Source organism: Macrobrachium nipponense, chromosome 19, assembly GCF_015104395.2.
Source record: "Macrobrachium nipponense isolate FS-2020 chromosome 19, ASM1510439v2, whole genome shotgun sequence".
Taxonomy (NCBI): Eukaryota; Metazoa; Arthropoda; class Malacostraca; order Decapoda; family Palaemonidae; genus Macrobrachium; species Macrobrachium nipponense.
This window is the reverse complement of record NC_061088.1, coordinates 54019104-54035012: the sequence shown is the minus strand read 5'-3', so window position 1 is coordinate 54035012 and position 15909 is coordinate 54019104. Positions and strand designations below refer to the sequence as shown.

General features: G+C 36.1%; 1 long non-coding RNA gene across 4 annotated transcripts in view; it reads right to left on the bottom strand.

Annotated features, from left to right (window-relative positions):
• The window catches only part of LOC135217055 (uncharacterized), a 146095-nt gene extending 132165 nt beyond the window's left edge, over positions 1-13930 (bottom strand). For 2 of the 4 annotated variants that reach the window (XR_010315026.1, XR_010315027.1), the window contains exons 1-2: positions 13708-13924; positions 972-1079 (exon numbers count right to left, since the gene is read on the bottom strand). This is a non-coding gene — a long non-coding RNA (uncharacterized LOC135217055). Of the gene's footprint in view, positions 1-971; positions 1080-13707 lie in introns of all 4 variants that reach the window. The other 2 variants (XR_010315024.1, XR_010315028.1) reach the window with 2 other exon arrangements.
• Between the last annotated feature and the right edge of the window lie 1979 nt (positions 13931-15909).

Genomic DNA, 15909 nt, shown 5'->3' with positions numbered 1-15909 from the left:
TTATATATATATATATATATATGGGCATGGAGGTGGAAGGAAGGAGAAGAGGAAAGCCAAAGTTCAGATGAAAGGATGAAATAGCAAATGACTTGCAGGAGAAAGGTTTAAGAAGTCAGGACGCATCGGACAGACAGAGGAAGGGGGAGAGGGCTAATAGGAAACGGCGACCTCATATAGAAATGGGCAAAGTTGAAGACAGAGGAAATATATATGCATATATATGTGTGTTTATATATATTGTGTATATAAGTGAGGGTATGTAAATAAAAAAGAAAGTATGAACTCTGTCTATCTCTCCTTGTCCCAAGTGACCCCATGAGTAAGCAAACAAACCCAGCACAACTCAACAACAGAATTTGCTATTTGTCTGGCAGTCCTATTTTACAGACAACATAAATAAACTCAATTATTTCAGACTGGCCTAAAATCTTCCGAACACACCCAGTCTCCTCAACTGAAAATTCAACACCCCTCATCGAATGACTCTGTCATCATTGCAATCTAAGATGTGAGAATTTAGAAAAAAGGGATCTTTCCTAAATAGTGACCCCGAGGGTTAATTTAACCTGGTATGTATCCACCTTTGTGGCGTGTTTAGTATAAGACCCGCTGGGGATTAACCGGCAAAAGATAAACAAAAGAATGCAAATATACCGTAAAGATGATGATCCCCAGTAAATATTAGTCCTTGACGCCCTGGACAAATCCCCTAAATCAGCCTATGCAAAACATCACATGGCGGCTTAAGCAGATGTCCTTTAGAGAGGTGCTTGTTATTTTATTTCCGCTGTTAATCGTGTTTCATAATTATCATAAATAAATCAAAATTAGCGGCAATTTACCAGAAACTTTCCACATAGACCACAGTCCAAATTAGAAAAATGAGAAAATCGATTCTACAAGACTGAAAGAGAGATATAGTGGAATTAACGACAAATCAATGGTAACTGAGATAACTGAATACTCACATAAACAGATAACTGTCGATGATCTCAAAATAAGGAGGCCAACGAGACGACGCTGGTAGCGATTTTGCACCGATGGGAAAAGGAAGCCGTCCAGAACTGCCGCGTTAACTGGAAAAATGAAAAACATTCGATAGTTTGAAGATGTACTATATCTATATGTAGTACACAAGGTACAGAAAAGGAAAAGTTTGTTTATTTGTATGGTGTTTTTACATTGCATGGAACCAGTGGTTATTCAGCAACGGGACCAACGGTTGTACGTGACTTATGAACCACATCGAAAGTGAACTTCTATCACCAGAAATACACATCTTTCACACCTCAGTGGAATGCCCGAGAATTGAACTTGCGGCCACCGAGGTGGTACGCCAACACCATACCGACCACTCTAAGACGAAAGCTTCCCATGACGATTCACCCAACAATTGCGCCCTCAGAACACTCTACGACTTGACAAAGAAAACACACTCGACAGGACAAAATTACAATATTGGTCGTGAAGTAGCTACCCAGCCTAAGGTCAAACAAATGGATTATTTAAGCTGAGCTAACGGGTTTCTCGAATTTCATATTACAAGCAAAATCAGATCCACTACTAAATTCCCTGACAATTATGCAAACGTTAAAGCTATCTATCCAATTCTTTGGATGTTCTGTCATCTCTCGATTTCTGTTCATGAAAATAAAATTGATAACTATCATTCACTTTTAAATCGCCCGTCAAAATTTCGTCCTTGATCCCATGCATAACAATTATAGCGACGTTCGTCAAGTGAATTTGAATTCTATTATTTTAGAGAGTTAAATAACCAAAATATGTTATTTAGATAAATAGCGGAATTTCTTTTACTCTGCTTTTATCAACAAATCCTTAGTTTGGAAAACGTAAAAACTACAATATTAGCTTATTCAAATTGAAAAAATTATTGGCATCTAAAATTGAAAACGAAAAATTAGTCCCTGTTATATAAAGCTGTTTAAAAAGAATGTTATGATGATTAGAGCTAATGTGAACTTACTCTTTTGAGTGTAATGGGTGCTTCCTTTGGCTTGTTATCTACGTGTCACCTACTCCCAGGTGCTAGTACTAAACATGGCGTCACCTACTCCCAGGTGCTGTAGTAGATTCACATCAACCGTGCATTTGATGTCTAGGCCAGTCCCTTGCGACGCTCCAGATTGGCTGTTGATAAGCCAATCACACAGTTGGAAACTCTGTCTCTCTCGAGAGTTCATGTAGACAGGATGTATTTTTCCCCTCTCATGAGGGATGCTTTTGAAAGACGTATCCCTCAGGAGTGGTGGAACATACGTCCTACCTACGTGAACTCTCGAGAGAGACTGAAAGTTTCCAGCCCTGTGATTGGCTTATCAACAGCCAATTAGGAGCGTCGTAAGGAACGGGCCTAGACACCAGATGCATAGGTGACGTGAATCTACTATAGTACTAAACACGGCGTCACCTACTTCCAGGTGCTAGTGCTGAAAGCCTGTCGGACACACTAGAAAACTTTTTATTGCATATTTGTTTCCCATCCAGAATGGAAAACATTTGGTTTTGTACCCCGAAGAAGTGTACGCAATACACGAAAGCGCTTGGTACCTGGTCTTTAATTTTTTCACCTTACATGTGGCTATTTACATATACATGCACATATTTATATATGTTTGTATCTATTTTCAATTCCGCTAGAGGCAAGTCAGCATGACACGCTCCTTTTTCTAGAGAATCTAGAGGCTTCCTTGCCCATCCCTTTCTTTCTCTTACTATCCCTCCTCGACTGCATTAGAATAGCCAAGTAGAATACAGAGGCTACTGCGCCGACAAGCATCCTGACGACAACTGAGGTCTGGACTCTGGACAGGAAATGCAAGCTGTTTGCAAGTGCGGACAGGCATTAAGTACTCTATTAATCCTGACAGTCACCGTGAGGTCTTTATTAATAACAGCTCGGAGTAGGTGAGGCGTGGACAAGCCAGAGTAGCACTAAGTAATGATTAGAAAAACATAAAATCAATGAAAATTCGGAAAAGGCAAAATAGAAACAAATAAAATCTAAAATAGGTATAAAATGGACCTACACGCACACACCTAGGGCTATGGAGATTCTGCTCGGGTTATGTATGTGAGCCGATTTTAAATTCTGACCGTTCGATTATTTATCGAACACAATAATAAATATATTTTCGTCAGTGAGTACTCGTGTCATTGGTAATGCAATCTTTTAATATTCGCTGTCATTCCAACTAGGCAGCAAATCATTTATGAAAAATACAGCATAAGCTACGAAATGCTCATTTCTATTTCGCCTTATTTTTTACGAGTCTGCTCTCCTGCCTTTCGTCTTGGTTTTGAGAAGACAAAAACGACACGACTTTTTCCGTGTTTGAACTAATCATCAAGAAGCGATGAAAGTTTAGAGTTCATTTAGTCCCTAAAATCGAGCCGCGTGAGAACATCAGTCATTACCCTTAACAAATTTGCTGTAGAATGTCCACTAATCACGAGTCTCTTTGTTCATAAACATTATGCATCAAAAGATTTCACTGAAATCCCACAGCACTCCGGAAGAGCCCCAAAGATATGGAAATGTCAACTGCGAACATTTCCGTTGACAACAATGTAGACAAATATGTATATAGTAATCTGTATAACAATAATATTATGGACAGGGTAATCGTACGGTCAAAAATAACATCGATATCAGAGGTCGAGACGGCAAGTCCCATCCCGTCAATTTTTTCCTTAGTGACAACGTTCCGCCCCAAAGTCCGGCGTCACAGCCCGTTTTTTTCCCCCCTTCCCAATTCCCCGGCGGGGGGGGTGGGGGGGGGGGGGGGGGGGGGGGGGGGTGTTGCAGGTAGGAACTTTTGGGACTTCTCTGCATTTCCTCCCTTCAGTCTAGAATTCCCCCTTCTGAATATCAAAACGAGCTTAGAAAGAGGAGCAATTTAAAAATACTTTATTGATTTCAAAAACGTATCTACGTCGTAGTTAAACTGTGAATTTTGAATACAAGTTTTTCTTTGACAATACAACTGCACTTACACTTACCAAAATACAAGAAGTTCACAGCTATATCTAAAAACAAGTCCTTCTTGAATATACAACTGAACTTATTTTACAAACTCAAGGCCAAATAGCATTAACCTCTTTTATTTTTAGTACACATTTTGCAGAAGAACTCATGCATAGTCATCTAAGTAACATTTCGAATCCTGTAAGATATTTCTCATGGATAAAATATTTCCAGGCACCTCTTCTGGTCTGCAATCAATCACATCTGATAATTTCTGATAACTACATATCACTGTTGATTCTATTACATCTTAGTCTATAAAACACCTTAAACATTCTTTTTTCTTGTAAGACAAGCTACCTATGACACCACTCCAAATGCATCATTTTCATCAGCAGAATTATAATCTCAAAATGTACAGAATGATAAGTATTTTTAAGTGTCTTTCTTGACTGCATGTTTTTCAACTTAACCTCTACCTCGAAACAACTGACGACGTCATACGGGTCTTGAGTTTGTAATATAAGTACAGTTGTAGAGCCAAGAAGGACTTGTAGAAATTTTAGATATAGTTATGAACTTCTTGCAGTGAGATAAGTGCAGATGTGATGTCAAAGAAAATCTTTTATTTAGACATAGTGATTAACCTATTTTCAAAATTCACAGTTTAACTACAGGGAAGATACGTTTTTAAATCAATAAAGTATCTTTAAATTGCTCGTCTTTCTTATTTCATTGTGACCCTCAGTAAGGGGAATTCTAGACTAAAGGGAGGAAATGCAGACCAGCCCCGTAGCAGTCGGCGGTAAGTCTTGACTGTCTTCGTTGCATACAGGACATGCATTGCATTTCATTACACAGACATGATTCTATATGATTAATTTAATATAAGAGCAAACTCTTCGGGCCAGCCCGGTGAGAGTTAAGAATTAGGTTCGGTGATCTAACTGAATCAATAGGTATTTATAAAGAACCCAAGGCAACATAGGCTCACGTAGCTTGGGAGAAGCCGAGAGTCCCAACCTAATCTTGGCAGTCATAGTGACCATGCTCTCTCGAGTGGTACCTAAAACTAAGACAATAACCAGCAAATGCCGCAGTGGCAAGACGACGGAGATAATATCGTAAAATGGCTGCGATTAGCAAGACATGAACGCATTTATTAGACGTGCGTATCCAACAATCGGGCGGTTAGGGGCAGATAACAGTGATGATCGTCAATCATTCTCATTACTGCAGCATTGAATGATGACGACTACCATGAACCTATGTTGGCAGCTGCGTATAATGGACTCCCTTCCTAGCTTCACCTAGCGCAAGTGACAGCAAAGGAATACTGATTCTGTAAATTATGACGGTCCTGAGAAGGAATGGAAAAGGGCTCAGCTTTGCATGACTGCGCGCCATTTCTGAGCTTCTTAATTCAACTATCTCAACTGCTAACCAATGCTGGTCACAGAGCGTCCGCCTAAACTTTAGCCTGCAAGGTGCGTCATTCACAGGCGTTCCTCGACATTCCCACTGAGAAGCCATTTCGCCCTCGGATACGCATTGCTGATATACCGTTGCAAATCCTATTTTTTCGTGTTCCTTTCCAGACATCAAATAAGTATTGATGGTTACATAGACACTGCAATTTACCGGTGCCGTAAAATATAGTATTGCTAAATATGAAATATTTTAATGTTCGCCTATTCAATAATTCAATGAATGCTTTGACTGGTTATATCTGTACACTGCAATTATACTGACTAATATTAAAGCAACTTGAGCATGAAACTTCACGCCCACATTTGACGCCTAACTTTTGACGCGTAGCACAAGCTTGTATTTCGAATCTAGGATAGAAAGTATCAGGAGAAAAAGTAACAAGAAAAAACGCAAAGGAAAGAAAGCAACCAAAAACACAACAAGTAACAAGAAAAATATCACCGGGTTTTCACATCACGTTTAATAATAATTTGTGCATTACTTCAAACGCAAACAAAATTAAGGTTGAAAATATTCACAAAATCCAAAGTACGAAAATATATAAATCTCACTGAAGGAAGCAGAGAGGAGATTCCACCCTTAATTGGAATCTAGAAAAGTGATTTTGTAGTTATCGACTGAGTGATAACTCCAGCCAATCACTCGGTACTGCCTATTTACCTATAACCCTTGTCAAGTCTCAACAAGGATTTCCGCTTTACTGTAGGTAACTGCACTATTATCCAAATGAATTGCTGATTCGGAGTTTTGCTTAAAAATAATATGCTCACTGTTTCAGAGTTTTACGGAACAGAATGCGAACCTACCTCATATGAGTAGCTGCGTACATAGCCAGTAGCAGCATGGAGTTCATAAAGAGTAATAAGGGTGTCACCAATATTTGTTTTGAAGGATATATGTATACACGTTCGTGCACCCGAAAAGAAAAAAAACTGGTGGAAATGTTCAGAGAAAGGGAGCAGAAATTGTAGACAAAGTCTAGGCACTACACACCAGTTGGATAATCCATAGGCAGGGCTACCTCACAACCACACTTCTTACCAAACCAGAGTGACCTATGTTATGTGTCGTAACATGATGAAGCAGCAAGCAGCCGCCTCCCTGGACAAACCATCCCAAATCTTTGCCCAAGCAGTTGCCAGTCAAGACCATGATATTCAGAAGCGGTTTCCATGTGAAGAGAACACCAAGCGATCCCTCCGGTTTCAACGGGTCCCACCAGCAATCCCTGAAAACCTATACGACTTCATATTGCCATTTGAGTGGAAGGCAACACTAGGACCCAACCCTCAGCAATTCCTCCTTTATGACAACGGGCCAGAAGCAAACTCTGGTATCATTGCCTTTGCAACAGAGGACCTAATTTCTCCAGCAGCTGCAAACATGGATGGTAACTTCAAGATGGCACAACCACAGTTCACTCAGGTTTATGTGCTCAAGAGTTTCATTCATTTATAGTTATGTTCCATGTGTCTATGCTCTGCTACAGAAGAAGCCAAGAGCAGTGTATTCGGGGTTGTTTGATGTTATCGTCGACCGTAGCTCGGAGTTAGGATTTAACCTTCGGGTACAGGCGGTTCTGAGCAACTTCGAAGCGACTACAATGTCTTTGCAATGACAGCGTTGAAGGAAAAAAGGCCATCTCAGAATTTTAGAAGGTATTGGACATTAATATATATAGATATATATATATAGAGATAGATATATATATATATATATATAGTACTATATATATATATGGATATATATGATTTATATTAATAATAGTATATATAGATAGATCTATATATATATATATAGATATATATATATTACCATATTATATATATATTTTAAAATATATATATGATATGATAATTCATATATAAATATATTATTTATATATACATAGATTATATATATAGTATATGATATATATATATATATATATATACATATATATATATATTATATATAGAATATATATATATATATAATCATATATATATATAGTTATATTTAGAGATATATATACATATAGATGATATTATACATATATATCTAGTAATATATATATACATAATATATAATTATTATAATATATATAGTTAGTTTATTAATAATTATATAAGTAATATATTATATCATATATATATATATATTTATAATTTATATATTATACATATACGTATTATATATTTATGATTTATTACATACCTATATTATTATACATTATTAATATATTTAATATCATATATTAATATTATATATATACTAATTAATATATATATAACTTATTATATATTGTATAGTATACTATATTAGTATATTAATATGTATTATATATATGACACGAATTCATTAAAATAAATATATTTTCTTGACATAGGTCAAAAGTTCCAAATCTGCATGTTTTTTTAGTTTTTTTATGGTATGAGTATGTAAATGTGGCAGATGTTACTTTTTTCCTAAATACAAGAACTATTACTTTTTCTCTGAGGTCATTTTTTCCTAGTAAAAGTTGTTACTTTATTACCGTTACTTTTTTTCCTGATACTTTCTTTCTGATCACCGTTGCGGACACGTGGCTTGACGCAGCATTTCTCTCCACTTGCGGAAATGTTAGTATTTTGAAAATGGCATATAAATGAGCATAGTGGGTGAAGGTGCAAACAACGCCATGATCAAGATCAGCAATACCACAATAGTGTGTCAGGACATACATATGGGCCGTAGGGGGTTAGATGAAGCGACAATTATTCACAATCTATTAATCAAGACGATGGATATCATTAACAACATGATTTCTCACACAGGTTCGGCTTGTGACTACAACTGATTACACCCAATTTGCAAAAGTGGGCGACAACCTTTGCAATGAATCTCAGCTGACGATCAGAAAGCATTTCAAAGGGGCCTCTTAGGATAATCCAATCACCAAACTCCCAATTTTGATTTCGAGGCGCTGTTCGCTTTTTGGTCACGGCTATTTATTTATTTAGCCTAAACTCTCCTTCCCATTCGTTGTCAGAGGCTGACAGTCACTCTAATTTTCGCCTTTTATCAATTTCCTTTCTTTTCGTTTTCTTAACATCCTCAAAATTCCTATTTATCTGACGCTACAGAGGCAATATGTAAATATTAACTTTTTTTTTTTTTATTCACTATTGGGATTTGTAGCGTACTGCCGCCAAAATATTGCGAAGGCATTGAAGATATATATATATATATATAGGTATATATATATATATATATATATATATATATATATATAATAATATATAATATATAGATATATATGTAGATGTGTGTGTGTGTGTCTATCCATCTAAAAATGTCGCTGAAGATTTCATGATCGCAATAATACAAACATCATTAATAGTTTCGGAAATCTCAAACAATGACGTCATCGTTTTTGTCTGACAGCTTTTCTTTCAGCGGCAAGGAAGAGAAACGTTTTAATCAGCTGTTATCATTGTTCAACTATACAAGGAAACTCACTTTAAACCGCCAACCAAAACTGGACACAAGTGATGGCGAGATCGAATTGCGTACATACAAATAAATATATACATATATGTGTGTGTGTAATAAGTAGCCAACACTTTAGTAAAAATATTTTCACAGAACTAATTTCCAGGCAGCAACATATTCCGTCAATAGGCTATTCTAAAATAAACATCTTTAAAACACAATTGATACAATTCTAATAAAATACATCAAAACTCAGTAGTGCGCATTAAAAATTTAACAAAACTTCTCAAACTATATAGGCAATATTTAAAACATGAATACAAGACAATAACAAAGATAGTTACGTAAACATACATTGTAAAAATAAAAGCAAAGCAATTCAACTGACCATCCACTGTTAAAGTGTGATGGGTTTTTTTTCTCTCTCTCTCTCTCTGATGGTATACCTCTAGTGTCTCAACAATGGTAAATTCCATGTCACTAGACCGACTGGCTAATATGGAAAAAAAGGGGGTAAATTCTCTGAGGATGTTCGTATAGATATAGAGAGGAGAGAGTGGACAGCGTATATTAGCCAAACCAGTTTGTGACGTGCACTGCCTGGCGCCATTACTATGCGATGATTCTTATGTAAACAATGGCGCAATCCAAACAATGTAATGGGAAACCCCGTTCCCTTTAAAACGTGTTTTCTCGGATCTCCGTCAAGTGTGTTAAATGATTTATGCACTATTTACTATACACAATATGTACCTTATGCAGACAAAATATTTAATTTTGCTGGTATATTTCTTCTACAGTTAACCCATAAGGTTCTGTAGATATGACAACATTATGGTTATTTCTAAGCAGTCTTTAAAGATCGGTAAATTATCTTTGCAGCATTTACCAAGGTCAATGTGTACCTATACTATATGTAGAAATAGAAGCTTTAACTCTGTGCATTATGTACCTTTCTTTCCATCATAAATTTACAGTACTATTTTACTCTCAAGAGGAAACTAATTATCCTCGTTCTTTATTCTTGGGTCAAACTGTCACAATAAAATTTTACAACAGAATGGTTTAATAATTGTCATTTCCAACGCTTTCATTCCATATAAGCTTCATAAATAGGAATTGTATATATATATATATATATATATATATATATATATATATATACATATATATATATAATATTAATAATAGCCTAGGTCCAATAGCCTGATACCTAACAGCCAATATTCACTAGACTGTATTGTTGGTTGAGAGGAGACGTGAAACAAGCTCATCTTAGGCAAAGTCACAATTAGGGTTTTCATTTTGAGCCCGATTTTGGATTTCGGGAAAATTAGAAAATAATCCAGGGATTCCCTTGGAAATATAATTATCTTTTTAGATGCATTTTCATTGTTAACCATTCAAAGTAAATGTTTTACACGGATTAAAAGATAAAATCTTAACAATACTGATAATAAAACAAACATGATTAATTTTTACTGGTATTTGATGGTAAGAATATCACTGGTATCTGAGAGAAGGGGTGGGGGGGGGGGGGAATGCTTGGAGGAAAAAACTATTTGTGAAGTCATAGCGCAGTGTGTATGAATGATCGGTATCATCACCAAGGTCGTCATATGTATCATTCAGATCAGCGAAGTGTACCCTGAATGATCGGTATCATCATCATCGCCATAGATATTATTCAGATCTGCGAAGTGTATTCTGAAGGCTTCTGCTTAGCCATTAGCTAAGACGGAAGGCTCCGCCTCACGCATTTTTTTTCTTATTTGTGACATAGTGCAGTGTGTATGAATGATCGGTACCATCATCATCATCATCATCGCCATACGTATTATTCACAACCGCGAGGTGTATTCTGATCATCCGCATCATGTATGCATTTACCTAGAAGCCGAAGAAAAAGACCTATTTTCTCGAAACTAAAAAGCTTGCCTTTAAGTTAAAGACGAAGGAAGGAGCAACTTCCATTTTGGCAGCAGTCGACAACTTGAAATCCGTCATTGTTGAACATGAAATAAAAAAAAATTTCTAGGTTAATTTAATCATTTATTTATTTTTCTATTGTTGAAATAGGTTTTGATGAAAATGACTAGTAAAAATGATTAACAGAGAAGCAGATGTGTTTGAGAGAGAGAGAGAGAGAGAGGAAGAAAGAAAGACCGAAGGAGGAGACGAGCGATGTTGAGAGAGAGAGAGAGAGAGAGAGAGAGAGAGAGAGAGAGAGAGAGAGAGAGAATCGTTCGATCTAAACTTTTCAAGGAACTGTCATTTCATGTTGAATTTTTATCATTTCTTTTTAAGAAATTATAATTTAATATAAAATTTTGAATTTTCATCAGTTCTTTTTTTATTGTAGAATAAATTTATATGAAAACGATTACATAGTGAACAGACCGGACAAAGAAACTGACAGGCGCTTGTAACCAAGTTTGTTAGGCCTAACAGGAGTGAAGACGCATGATCCACTCAAAGCCTTAAATGGTTCACAAAGCCTTCCTTCAGCAGAAGAACTCTTCACGGAGGATGAGATAGAAGAGTTTGAAGGTTTTTGGGTAGAGGAAATTCCATCCAAAAGGTTTTTTAAAGGAAATGACTGTATCGTACAGTACGCTTGCACCCAATGGTGGCATTGTATACGTGTGGGACTTTTCACCATCGTGTGTGTAATTTTAAACTTTTTTAAGTTATTAAAACCTTTTAAATGTTTTATTTATCCATAAGAACAATTTCATATTAGAAAAAATTACAGTTTAGTACATAGAAAGTATTGAAAATGGGTAATATAAAAAAGTTTGACTGGGTAAGTTGCCGTTTGCATAGGCCCTAATGCAATTTTCCCATAAGATATGTGTTTCGAAATCTGCGAATTTCCAATTCTGAGAGGCCGTGGATCGACCAAATTCTTGCATAATTGGGGGCCGTACTGTACTATATACATTGTAGTACTAGTATTGGGGTAAATTGTCAGACTTAACCATGGTTATATGAACTGACAGTAGCCCTACATGCTAATTTATTTGGCTACATGAATTTAATGTCAAATAGGCATTAATAAAAAGCTTATAATAACATTCATTAGCATATCAGCTCAAAAAGCAGGCGTGTAATTGGCTGCAAGTTGACCGTGATCCAATACCTGTTTACCTGAGGTTGTTTTCATGAAAGAAAAAATGTCTCTATCTTGTGAAATATTATCCCCTGTTCTTGAGTGACCCTGTTTCTGTATGGAGCACAGTTGACGGCCCAGCACTGGGTGAAAGAACTGGCTTTGCTGCTGCTGGTCTCTGTAGTCGCTGCCGCTGCCATTTCTCAGAATCATTGCATAACAATGGTGCCTAAGTGAATGCGATCATCACTTGTCTTATTCTTAATCATCATAGGCAAACACTGGGTTTAGACATAGTAACCTCAACGGTTTTGACTGAAAACTGCTAACAAAAATGCAAAATTACATATAGCCTAATCATCATTGAATAAACATGCATCAATGATCACTTAATAAGTGTGTTATGAAACAGAGACAGTATAAATGAAATTATCAAAGTGGGTAAAGACAATTAACAATATCAACACAATTAATAATAAGCAGTGTAAAATGAACAAATGAATAATTAGTTCTAGACCTGAACCATCAACTAGTATACTAAACTTATAAAGAAAATTTTAATATTCTACCACAAGACGTAATTTTACCAGGTATGTATGGGCATAAATATTCACAGGTACAGTAAACAAAATTATTCTCTGATAGATCCTAGGTATGAAGATTCATATGGAATATTTCATGTGAATATTCCATGCATAGCCTAAATTCAACATGTGTATAATCCAAGTTCATATGTAGGGTAAAATACTGAACAACCACCTGGCGACCACCTCGCCACCACCTCTACCATAGCGCGACCATTTTCCCGAAAATCGGAAATTATGTCCATAATTTGTGACTTGGGAGAAAAATCTTACTTAGAGAGTATAGTAGAGGTCTCGAGATGTTGCTTCGATGGATGGTGGCTCTTGACTAATGTCTATCTTGGGTTAAAGGACATGGTAAAGTGCTTTTTCGGGAAGGTGGTCGCGCTACGGTAGTGGCCGGTCATTTGGTATTTTACCCTATTGCTACCTGTAAGTTGAGATAAAATAATTCATTGGTATAAAGAGATTCATATGGAGTATATCAGGGTGATATTACAGGCATAGTCTCCACTAAACGTATGTAGCATATAGCTTTATGACAAAGGCTAGGCTACGCATACTCAAAATTTTCAACAGGTAACTAGGCCTACTGGCTAAATTCACGATTAAACACACTTATCTAATGAACAACATGCCTAAACTCTATACGTATGAACCTTATTCCCTAAATTACAGTCTGAACCTTATTCCCTAAATTACAGTCTGAAGAATTTCCTTGTGGACTAGACCTGATTCCATAGTTAAAATGTAGCCTAGGTTAGCCTATAGGCTATCAAGGCAGAGCCTAATCTTCATAATTAGGAAAAATATTGGAACTTATTAATACATAACAAAATATAGCTTTGGTATCAATCCTGTAAGCATTTATGACAAACTCTGAGCAACAGTTTAATGAGAATTTCGCAAACTTAAATAATATCAGTCACGTGTGCTTTTTAAGTTCACCATCGAACTTTAATTAACTACCTACCTAGTAGCCTAATCCTAAATATCAGTTCCTCTACTTCAGAATTATCTATATTTTTATAGAAAGTATATTGGTTAAGTACATTAACTTATGACTATTCACTTACATTACTGGCACGTCCTAAGGGATAACTTCCATTGATTGCATGTAAAAACAATCACTTTGAGCTGTACATTAAAGTCACGGTGTTGAACAGGGATGTAAGCAAGACGGCGCCAATCTCATTATCTCTCTCTCTTGTTTTGGGCGCCAAAAGCGGTTGCCTGATGAATGATAGCAAGCCTTCCACTAGCATTCTCTTAATACAGTTTACAAAAACGATAACTCTAACATGGATGTTACACTTAAGTTGCCTGTGAGTTCTAATTTACCGGCCTAATTGTTCTGAGGCACTGCCTCAAAACATAATAAATGTAACCGTTTGGGAAATCAGAGGAAGTTCACTTAATAATTTCTCGTCTGTCCATGACGGCTTCAAGCCAAGGTCGGCAAGGGAAAATAAAATCTGAAATGCAGCGGCAAAACAACCTCAAAATACTCAATTGTACCAGAAATATATATAGTATATGGTAATTTGCTATCAATTATTGGAACAAACAATTGCCACACAAATGTTAATCATGCTGCAAGGTCAACGAAATCAGAAGTATAAACTTGCAAAATATATATTAGACGTACAGAATATACTATAAGCCTCCCGCCGATTAATCTTAGACTTTATACCTTAAATCATTTTACGGAAAAATGAATGAAATAAACAAGAGGATAATCGTTTGCAGACCATCCCCAGCGGTTAAAAGGATTTGACATTTTTTTTTAATCATGCGTTAATAAGAAGTTCATAACTATATCCTAAAAACAATTCCTTCTTCATTATACAAATGCAATTATTTTACAAAGTGAAAACCCAATAGCATTAACCTCTTTTATTTTTAGTATGTATTTTGCACAAGAACCCATGCATAGTCATCAAAGTAACATTTCAAACCCTGTAAGACATTTCTCATGGATAAAAATTTTCCAGGCACCTTTTCTGGTCTGCATTCAATCATATCTTCTGATAATTTCTGATAACTACACATCACTGTTGATTTTATTACGTCTTAGTCTATAAAACACCATAAACATTCTTTTTCCTTCTAAGACAAAATTACAGCTACCTCAGACACTAGAATGATGTGTTATTAAGTGTCTTTCCTGACTGCAAGTTTTTCAACTTACCTCTACCTTTATGTAACAACTGATAATCTCATACGGGCGCCCAATTAAAACAAGCTGTCTTACGCTCATTTCATTAGTGTGATATGCATGTTTTGCATCATGATATTTCTTTTGTCTTTCTCGGCTTTTTCTATGTTAATGTGTACCGCCTTGTGGGCCAAATGCTGCCTATCAACTATTTCTTGTGTAAGGTCTCTTATTGCTTCCACAGTTGCAGTATTGTCAGTGGCACATGCATTGCCTGCAGCATTGAAGTCCATTTCTACGGGTAGTATGGAATGGCGTCCAAACATAACATAGTATGGGGAGAGTTCCGTGCCGTCATGTTTCCCAGTCCGGTAGGCAAACAGGAGTCCATCTAAGTGCTGGTCCTAGTCATCGTGGGTTTCATGAACGAATTTTGCTATAGTACGTTCCAGTGTCTGGTTGAAAAGTTTCTGTAAACACAAATTGTTGAAATAATACAACCCTGAATTCTTTATCATAAATATGATTATTATATATATATATATATATATATATATATATATATATCTATATATATAAATATCTATATCAGCAAATGGGAGCTCACAGAGGCTGGACACATAGAAAAGGAAAGTTACCGAGAACTTCATCATAAAAGAACGGCAAAAATATTCAAGGTTATCTACATCTAATTGCCACACGTCTCACAAGAGAAAGGTGCGTGTATATAATGACGTAAATACAGCCCTGAATTTTCTATTTTATAAATCTTATTCACTGATGAATATTGAAATAAATTGAAATACATTCTACTGATACATACCTGTAATCCATTTGTCTGTGATCTACGTTATGTTTTTCACAAATTAGATAATTCAGATGATTCACAAATTCACGACCCTGATCAATTAATTATGAAAGTTTCGAAATATCCATAAGTGCAGATAGCCCGAATCAGAACACTGGCTACTTCAGCAGCAGATTTACATGGCATTGCTTCAGAAATAGGCCATTTACTAAAACAGTCAGTCAAACCACAAATATGCTGATTTCAGTTTCTAGATTTTAGGAGTGGCCCAATAAGATCCATCCCACCTTTTTCCAAACACCACTCGAACTG